This window comes from Mastomys coucha, unplaced genomic scaffold (genome assembly GCF_008632895.1).
Source record: "Mastomys coucha isolate ucsf_1 unplaced genomic scaffold, UCSF_Mcou_1 pScaffold6, whole genome shotgun sequence".
Classification (NCBI taxonomy): domain Eukaryota; kingdom Metazoa; phylum Chordata; class Mammalia; order Rodentia; family Muridae; genus Mastomys; species Mastomys coucha.
Genome location: NW_022196912.1, coordinates 111,849,459 through 111,860,153, shown reverse-complemented (window position 1 = coordinate 111,860,153; position 10,695 = coordinate 111,849,459). Strand labels below are relative to the sequence as shown.

The following is a 10,695-nucleotide window of genomic DNA, read 5'->3' as shown; positions in this document are numbered from 1 at the left end:
TCATAATTTTTTTGTGGCAAAAATCACTCAATATAGTATTGATATACTTTTTTATAGCAGACTTAATTCACTTCTTTTTCTTTTTTTAAAAGATTTATTTATTTATTTATTTTATGTATATGAGTATACCGTTGCTGTCTTCAGACACACTAGAAGAGGGCATCAGCCATCTCTCCAGTCCCCACTTCTTTTTCTTGTATAAAAACCCTTATGTGGTAGCTACAGCTGGAGCCTGGGTCCTCTGAACAGAGACTCTGGTGTGCATTTTCACAAGATGATCAGTGAATTCCTGATAAGGAGACCTGGTGAAAAGAGTCTTCCCAGAGGTCAGGGGTCAGGTAGCTGTAAGTCTTGGAGATGGCATCAAAGGTGGCCTTGGCAAAGTTGCCCGGGGTGGCAGTGCAGTCTCTGGCTGAAGTGTAGCAGTCATCTATACCGGCCATCATCAGTAGCTTCTTGAGCACAGGAACAGAGGCAATGCCAGTGCTTCTGGGGGTAGGGATGAGACGCACCAGCACAGACCCACAGTGGCCTGTCACCTTGCATGGAACAGTGTGGGGCTTGCCAATCTTGTTCCCCCAGTAGCCTCTCCGCACAGGGTGATGAAAAGCTTGGCAAAGATAATGGCCCCTCTGATGGCAGTGGCTACCTCTTTGGAGTACTTAACCCCAAGACCAACATGACCATTGTACTCACCGAAAGCCTTGAACCTGTTCCGCTGGCCAGCCCGAGTTGCTTCTGCACTGGCATGATTTTAAGAAGCTCATCCTTTAGGGATGCACCCAGGAAAAAAGTCAATAATCTCTGACTCCTCAATGGGCAGGGAGAACAGGTAAATCTCTAAGGACTTAATCTTCATGTCCTTAACCAGATGACCCAGCTTGGTGACCGGGATCCAATCCTTGTCTTCAGCTTTACCTCTATGAGCCCCGTGATCTTGACCACGTATTACCACTGGGCTTGTAATTTTGCTTTTTGCACAAGTTCACACACACATGCAAAGTATAGTCATCCTTTTTGCCTCCATTTTTTCCTGTATTTCCCTCCCACTCCTGCCAAACCCCTTCTTTTTTTCTTCAAGACCTCCCAGTCTCACTTTCACATTTGTTTGTTTGTTTGTGACCAACTTAACTTAGAGTTTGGAGACAATTTTGTCAGAAGGGTTTATTTTCTCTAAAGATGAATTATAGTCACTGTGATGGCTAGTTCTCATTGTCAACTTGACACAATCTAGGATCACCTAGAGGTGAAGTCAATTGTTTATTGACTTCACCAGTCAACGGTGAATTGAACCAGTCAATTGAAGTCAGGTCCAGCCGGAATGAAGAAATCACTGGATAAAGTAGTCAACCTGTGGGCATCTGTGAAGCACTGTCTTCACTGGGTTTACAGCAGGGCAAGATTCACCATTAATGTGGGTGCCATCACTTTGTGGGATAGACCCAAGAGCCAATGAAAAGTAGAGACCCAAACACTGGCATGTGTGTATTAACTCCTGCTACTCTGTTGCCTGACTGTGGATATAACAGAGGAAAGCTGACTCAAACTGTTGCTGCTGTGAATTTTTCATACGGATGGACTATGACATGGAGCCTTGAGCCAAAGTTAACCCTTCCTCCTGAAATGGCTTTTGCCAATGTAGTTTATCACAATGACCAAAACAAAGAGGACACTTTTTTGGTGTTTCTGTTTATTTTTTCATTATTTCTGGTGGTTTTCTCTATTATTCTGTATGGTGAAGTGGGCCAAAATTCTATTCCTGGAAAAGAGACAGCCTACAGATTGGGAAAGGATCCTTACCAACCCTACATCCTGGATCTAAAAAGAAATCAGGAAACTAAACACCAACACCCCAAATACAATTTTAAAGTGAATAAATAAATAAGTTAATATAAAAATAAAAAATGGTGTACAGAGAGTTCTCAACAGCAGAATCTCTAATGGCTGAGAAGCACTTAAAGAAGTGTTTAACTTCCTTAGTCATCAGGGGAATCCAAATCACAACAACTTTGAGATTTCACCTTACCCCCAACAGAATAGCTAAGACAAAAAATGATAGCAAATGCTGTCAAGGACATGGAACAAAGAGAACACATCTCCATTGTTGGTGGGAATGCAAACTTGTACAACCACTTTGGAAATCAATTAGGTGGTTTCTTAGAAAAGTTGAAACAGTTCTACCTCTAGACTCAGCGACACCACTCCTGGGCATATACCCAAAAGTTGCTCTACCATTCCACAAGGATACTTGCTTAGCTATGTTCATAGCAGTTTTATTCATAACAGTCAGAAACTGAAAACAACCCAGACGTCCCTCAACTAAAGAATGGATACAGAAAATGTTTCTTTAGGGAAGGAAAATGGAAAAAGTAAATGCTCATTTGCACAATAGATTACAACTCAGCTATTAAAAACAATCACATCATGGAATTTGCATGCAAATGGAAGGAACTAGAAAATATCATTCTGAGTGAAGTAACACAGACCCAGAAAGACACACATGGTGTATACCCATTTATAAGTGGATATTAACCATAAAGTACAGGATAACCATGCTATAATCCACAGACCAAAAGAAGCTAAGTAACAAGGAGAGTCCAAAGGAGATGTTTGAATTTCATTCTAGAACAGGAAATAAAACAGACATTGTAAGTGGATGGAGGGAAGGAACTGGTTGGCAGATGGGATAGAAGAATGGGGTTGGGGGAAGCAGGGGTGAGAGTGAGAAGGTGGAGAGAGAGAAGGAAAATCTATGAGGGTGATCTTTGAGACCTGGGACAAGGGAAGCTCCTGAGAGGATATGGGAGTAACCCTTGCTAAGACTCCTAGCACAGGAATATGGAGCCTGAACTGGCCACCTCTTGGAGCTAGGCAAGACTTCCAGTAGAGGGAGGAGGACATGAATCCAACCACAAAACCTTTGACCCCAAATTTGCCCTGCCTACAAGACATGACTGGCCCAACTTGAGAACCACTTCATGGGATAGAGCCAACTCCTGACACTATTAATTACACTCTGCTATGCTCTTAGGCAGGAGCCTAGCACATCTGAGATGCTTTGTTCAGCAGCTGGTGGAAACAGATGCAGAGACCCATATGCAAACATTAGGCAGAGTTCAGGGAGCCTTATGAAAGAGTTCACGGAAAGATTAAGGGAACTGGAGAGGTCAAGGTCACCACAAGATCATGACCTACAGAGTCAACTAACCTGGGCTCACAGAGACTAAACTACCAACTAAGGAACATTCATGCACTGGATCTAGGGCTCCTACACATATGTAGCAGATGTGCAACTTGGTCTTCATGTGGGTTCCTTAAGAGCTGGAGTGGGCATTGTCCTTGACTTGAACTCTGTTGCCTCCCTTTGGATTCTTTTCTCCTAGCTGAGTCATGATGTGACTTGATGTGCCAGAGCAAGTTGGTCCCCTTGGGGGTAGGGGAGGTTCCCTTCTCTGAGGAGAAGAAGAGAAAATGGGATAAGGGGGGAGTAGGAAGGTGGGGCTGGGAGGAGAAAAGCAAGGAAGGGTGTGATCAGGATGTAATGTGAACAAATAAATTAACGAAAAGAAAAGGAAGGAAAATGAAAAAGAAAGAAAAAATTATACTACTGAATGTGTATTGTTACTTGTGTGTATAAGTGTTCATGTAATTTGCACATGTAGTATATGTATTCATGGAACTGTGTTCATGTATATGTGTCTATCTATGTGGTAGGTTCAAATCCAGAAGTGTGACTGTGCATGTAGAGTCCAGAGGTCAATTTTGAGTGACTGATTATTCTTCACCTTAAGTTTTGAGGGAGGGTCTTAATTTTGGAGCTCAGTCATTGGCTAGACTATATAGCTAATGAGTTCAGGTAAAAGCCAGCCTCTAGTCTCCCAGAGCTAGGATTGTAGATGTGCTTAACTCCATGTGAGTACTGGGGATCTAAAGGCAGGTCTGCATTCTGTACTTACCTGCTGATTCCAGTTCTGTTGGTTACATTAGTGCTCTCATGGTTATGCTAAATACCTTGCCAACTGGTTCCAGAATCTTTATCATATCTCCAATTCTGATTGCTTTGTCTCTTTATAGTTACATTCCCTTTGCCTTTTGATTGACAGCCAGATATGCTATGCATTAGAATTCATCATGGGATGGATGTTTGGTGTTACAGATGAGATGAGGATTTCTTTATGTAAATATGAGACCAAAGAGCTGGATGACTTCTTCTTCCATTGGATAAGACATCAATAGAGAGGCAGGGAGGTGTGTAGGCAGAGTTACCCTAGTCAGTTGAGCTGTGATTGAGGTTGCTCTTCCCAATTCTGTTATTCTGAATGCACCACAAATGTCAAGGTCCTCTGTGATAACTTTGTGTTAGGGTTAGAATTTAAGTTGATACATATATGTTTTCCATTCCTGCTTTCCTATATGTTGAGGGTTTTCCTTTGAGCAGCAACCAAAGGGGATTCACCTACCACACTGTACCAGGCTGTGCTCACCTGGAAGTGGGCCCTGCTTATTGGGTAGGTAAGGAAAGATATATGCGTTCTCTGATGTGTGGGGAAATCTTACCCTCAGGAAGGTCTCCCTTAGCTTTTAGGTTTAACCTTTGAACCCTGACTAACTCCCCCTGTTGAGTTGCAATATATTTTTCCCACTCTGTGCCTAAAAGTAACATCAATAGTCATCCTTCCTGAGACAAGTTAGGGGTTTTGTTCCAGGAAGAAAAAACCATGGCAGAGTCTCATTAGTACTTGATATTCACCATAGTCTCACACACCATCTGGGAAACTCGCTTGGAACTCCTCTCTGACAGTGCCTGATGGAATCCATCAAAGGCATGTGCACAAGACATGGACTGCTCTTATGACTCCTAGGAACACAATACTCTCATTCAGGCACTATTCCTTAATTGGAAACCATTACACAGGTTTGCAATAGATTAGAATATAACTGTGTTTTCCCACAGGTTTAAATCAAGCCCAGTATACTCTGTCCCAATAGATCCTTGGTGCCTATTCTTAATTAAAGTTTCAGTTTAGACATCAGGTTATTCTTCTTAATATCTAAAATTTTTGATGATACAAGATCTGGTAATAATTTTCAGTTATATATTTTGAAGTCTTATAAGCTTTCTATATATTTATGTGTACATCTCTCTACCTAACTCATTCTTTGGACAAATATTTAGCACATTCTAAGATACAAACAATGGCATAGTCCATGTGATAGACTATTTCTTCTATTATAGACATATGATTATAGTACCATTTTCTATGTAATATAAATTCTCCATTTTATGTTACAGGGGTCCTGCTAGTTGAGTTTACACATTTTACAAAAGATGCAAAAGTTCTCCATAGCCGGATACTTCTGAAGTTCCTTTCAGAACTCACTTTGTTCCTGTGACACATTATTTGACTATACAACCACCCTCCCAACAATCTTTGAGAGTGTGCATGATGTCTCATCCATCTTTGTTTTTCTAATAGTCAATAAACTCTGTGGTTCAGAATGAGAAGTGGAGGGTTTACCTGTGTTGTTGAGTATCTCTGTGTCACTCTGAGAATGGATTTGTCTCGAGAGTCCCTTGCTTTAGCAGAGATACATCTGAAATGACTGAAGTCATTCTCCAACAATTTGGTTTCCGTGAGAGCAAAGATGAGTGCCCTTTAGGTGTGCTCCAAGAAGCACCAGGCATGTGCTAAGGCACTCTGTGTGTTCTCTGAGGGGCCTTGTTTTACTTAGCTTGGCATCCAGAAGCCACTGGCTGATCTCCAGATTTAGCTATGATTTCTCGCACTTGGAGCATTTTTTTTAATGCTCAGTGACAAATGGCATTTTAATTTGAACTCCATAAGGCAAGAAGCTTCCATTAAAGGAACAAGTACAAGTAGACATGAAGGAGAAGAGCGACTGTCTTCATTACGGGTGTGCAGTCAGCAGAAATGATGCTCCAAGTGAATCTTAAATAGCGGAGCAGACTGCAATCCCCTCCACTCAGCTGTGCAGCCAGTGAATATGGTAATCTGCATGGCAGAAGCCTACACAGCTGCTCCCCAGCAGTGTAATCTGACTCAGGGATTTGTTTGTGTAGCAAAGCTCACTGAATCCTCCATAGCACATGAAAGTGAAAAATGTGACCCTGATTAACAATGAACTCTTTAGATGCTGGTTTTAGAAAACCTGGATTGTGAGGAGAACATAATAAAGTTTAATGTGGAAGAATGAATTTGACAACCCTCCCTCTCCCATTTCGTATTACGTGTATACACTGGTAGTATACTAAGGGTGATGATTTGAACATCTCTTGTAGACTTAAGGCCCCGATTTTGCAGGTCAGACTGTATGTGGCTTGTTGTTGACCCTACCTTGTCATTCTGCTAAGGGAGGTGTAATGGGACAGAGGAGACATCAGAAAGATGGAAGGATGGAATGCATTGCAATTCTGCTTCTGCAAATTTATCATGTTTTTGAACCTGATCTAGTAATATATTTTTTATTACTTGAGGTCTTCTACCTGTAACATAGAGGGAAAAGCCTTAAAGTCATAGAGTTTTTGTGATGAGAAACTGGTATCTTGATCAGAATATATTGTATGAAAACAATTTTATTTTCATTGAAAAGTCTCAAAAAAAAACTCAAAAAAGAAAAATAAAATTAAAAAATAAAATATTTCCGGGCAGTGGTGGTGCACGCCTTTAATCCCAGCACTTGGGAGGCAGAGGCAGGCAGATTTCTGAGTTTGAGGGCCAGCCTGGTCTACAAAGTGAGTTCCAGGACAGCCAGGGATACACAGAGAAACCCTGTCTTGAAAAAACAAACAAAAAAATTATCTTCAGGAAATCTGATATATTGATGGTATAGGAGTACATAATGGATATTAGATATAACGTGACTACCTTACTTCATACAAATCACCATATGTATTATCCCTGCTTGGCTTGGGAATGTGATCAGGATTAACTTTTACAAGTTTGTAGAAGTTAACTTTTACAAGCTTGTAAAAGCTATACTCTGGTAGGTGTCATTCTTTTCATATGTTGCTATGATGGATTATAAAGTCCCCCATTATTGAGGGCACACAGGGTTGTGTGAGTTGTTTTCCCCAGTAAGCAAAAGTGGTATGTGACCAGTAGGTAGAGAGCCTCTGTGATGTGACATAATTTTAGCTCCTTTCTATAGCCATGAATCCAGTGAAGAATGAATTTTCCTAAGCACAGGGTCCCCAAGTAATTGTAAGACTCAAAGCTTGACTGGCACATTGAAGACCATGACTATGGAGGCCATATTGTGAATAAGAACTGAATGTTGCTGCTGGAACCCAGGAGATACTTTTGCCTGTTCCTGCAGCATCACTTAGCCTATCCCAACTGCTACAGGCTCTACTTCCCAATTCTTTTCTGAGTAAGAACTTTGTCTCAATGCTAAGAGTTCCATCAAACCATAAGGATTATTTCTTGTTGTCAATTTGTTTTGCCCACTTTGTCTGATCCTTTGGGACCTTCCATCTATCCCCTTAGGAGAGTAGCTTGAGGCTTTGCCAGATCCACACTTTCCCATTGCCTTACTGCTACTTACTGGATGTCCACTAGATGTTAGTCAGCTTTGTGTATTGTCATAAAATACATGAGAACTAGCTTGACAGAAGAAAGCTTTCATGTTGCCTCATGTTTTCAGAGAGCCTTGTGCAGAGGCCCTAGAACATCACAAGCAAGACCTTTGGAAATAGAGCGTGGTGGTTCTAATCTTTGCTGTCACCTTGACATGGCTGAGAAGGGAATACTTCAATTGAAGGATTGTCTCTATCAATTTTTCTTGTCTGCAGGGATGTATATTTTTTTTTTTTGGTTTCAAATTGATGTAGGCGAGCCTAGTCCACAGTAGGTGATGTCTTTCCTACATACATAAGCCTAGACTGTATAAGAAAGATAGCTAAGCAAACCAGAGAAAAGAAGCCAGTAGGTACTATCCTCCATGATCTCTGCTTCAGTTGCCTCCACGTTCCTGCCTTGAGCTCCTGCCAGGATCTTCCTAGATGAATGACTATAGCCTGTAGGTCATGATGCTTATCACAATAACAGTATTAGCCTTAGTATCAAGCCTTGTCATGAGCCTCATGGGTTTTCTCATATGTGTGCTGTGACTTGAATTTCACCTACTGAGTGTATCTATACTGAAAGTCTAGAAAATGTTCTCCCTCTTATGGATAGCAGCCAGAGGACAGCTCACCTGTTGACCCAGGGCTGTGGTTCTTCTGTATGTAGTACTGGTGGTAGTTATACATCCCTGTTTTAAGGATACACTTTTGCATTGATTCCCAAGCCAGGGAAGTTGCTAAAATTCTCCCTGAATGTAGCACAGTACTATGTTCTGTGAGAGACACAAAGTCACACTTTCTACTTCCCACAGCCTCTGCTTTGTCCTTGATTGCCTTCCCAATGAGCAGGCGGGTGCCGCTCTTCATTTTACCTCTGCTTGGTTAATTGCAGTGATTTTGAGAGACACAAATACATCTGACAAGTCTCATTGGAAAGAAAATTCCTTCAGATTAACAACAAATTGATCTGATTACCTAATCCTCCTATCATTCAAAAGAAAAGGGCTGGGCTGAGTTGGAGTGGCAATCTTTATTCAAATCAGTCTGGGAGAAAATAGAGAGTAAGGAAAGGTTGAGAGGAATGATCAAAAGCTGCCTGCACCCTGATGTTCCCCAAATCCTAGATCTCAGGTATTTTTATATAGACATGGATGAGACAGCTATTTAGGCACTATTAAGAACTTTACTGGTTTATTAATGTATGTTTTTGTAATAGTGCCTAAGCCTCAGGATATCAATATTTGGAAGACAGACTGGGATAAGTTTACTTCCTGCTATTTATTATCTAATTATTTTTTTTACTTAAATATATATTTAAATCACATACACCTAGGGAATATTAACAGAAGCATGGTGAACCCTGGCTTCATTCTGCAGTAGATTTGGCACGCATGTCAGTCTTAGCTCTGTAATGGTAGTTAAGGACTAATATATTCACTTATTATAGATTTCTGTCATGGTCACTATCAGGTTTGATGTATTACCTCTGTGGTAAAGACTTATCTAACCAATGTTACTTCTTTCTCCCTTCCTTCTCACGGTCTTTAAATATGTCTCTGTAAAGAGGTTCCTCAAATCTCTTCAATCAAATATTTATTCTGTCCTCATCAGACGTCAAGTCCTACACTGCAGTGCATTAACAACACATTAATTCATGATCTCCCTGCTGTTTTACATCATGTCTTTATCAGCTCTTTCTTGGCGTGTTCACTCAGAGCAGAATCCTTATTCCTAAGAAATGTAAAGTCTAGCGGGAGATGATCTTAGAGCCTGACAGTTAAAGATCAAGAGTGCTTTACCTGTTTCCTTATGGTGGGAGACTACTTTTGTTCTGTTAGCCCCTCTCTATCTCAAGATTTCATGGTATCAATCTGAAATGTCCCCAGTAGGCTCATTTTTTTTTTCGAGGCTGAGTTTCTCTGTATTGTGTAGGCTGTCCTGGAACTCACTCTATAGACCAGGCTGGCCTTGAACTCAGAAACCCACCTGCCTCTGCCTCCCAAATGCTGGGATTAAAGGCATGCACCATCACTGCCTGGCAGGCTCATGTTTTGATTGTCCCCTAACTGCTGGTAGTGTTTGGAGAGACTTGAGAGACTACAGAAAATTCTTTGAGAATTATAGCCAGATTCTGTCCTTATTTGCTGGTGCCTGCCATCTTGATTCCAGTTGGTTTGCCTTGCCTTCCTTTCTTTGGCTCCCTCCCTCCCTCTGAGTCATGGTCCAAATAAATCTTTTCTATTGTTTATGTCATAGTGACACAGAAGGTACCAATACATACAATCTAGATGAGATCACAATTAGTTGAAAAATATTATAGTACAGCAGTGACTGTTTTGGGAAGTCATGTGATTCAAAGTTGGCTGGGAAACCGTAAGGGGACAATGACTGTATAGGCTTCTGGGGAAAATGTCTTCATTGACAAAAAGAAATATAGAAGACTGTGCTTTTAAAATATTTATACCATACCTAAAAATGTTATATGTACTTGTTTTTTAGAGGAAAGCATGCCGATGTTAAGCTAATAGAGTAGCAGAAACAATTTGTCTTTAGTAATACCGTCATTACATTGTTCTAATGAATCAAAATCGAGGTACCCTACAGAAGAGTACTATGTGAATGCTTAAGAAACACCCTGATGTAGATACTAGATGAAGGCTTACTTGGTCATACAGGGACATACTGGTAACAGCTGAATTCATTGCGACAGTAGAGCAGGCAATAAGAAATAAAAGAGAGTTGTGAACTCCTCTGAGAGTTCAGATGAGGAATGGAAATACAATCCACCAAGGGAGGAGAGGTGATCCGGAAATCAGTTACAGCATGAGTCACACACAGGCAACACATTTAGACCACAGACATTTTTGTTATGTGTCTGGATTACAGAATGCCTACGTGTTTAAGCTAGGTATAAAAAGATATCGTTAACATTCTTATAAAAGCAACATTTATTTATTTTTTATACTCTGCTCCAGTGCCCACCTCGGGACATAGGCTGCTGTTGGGAAATGGGCTTCCTTGACACAGAGCCTGGGCTCACTCCAGATTTGTAGCTTCTGCTTGGCCGGAAGCTTTTGATTGCTGTTCCCATGAAGGAGGAAACATATGCC

General features: G+C 40.9%; 1 pseudogene; it reads right to left on the bottom strand.

Annotated features, from left to right (window-relative positions):
- Positions 1-208: 208 nt before the first annotated feature.
- Positions 209-10,287, bottom strand: LOC116081095 (annotated as a pseudogene).
- Positions 10,288-10,695: the final 408 nt, after the last annotated feature.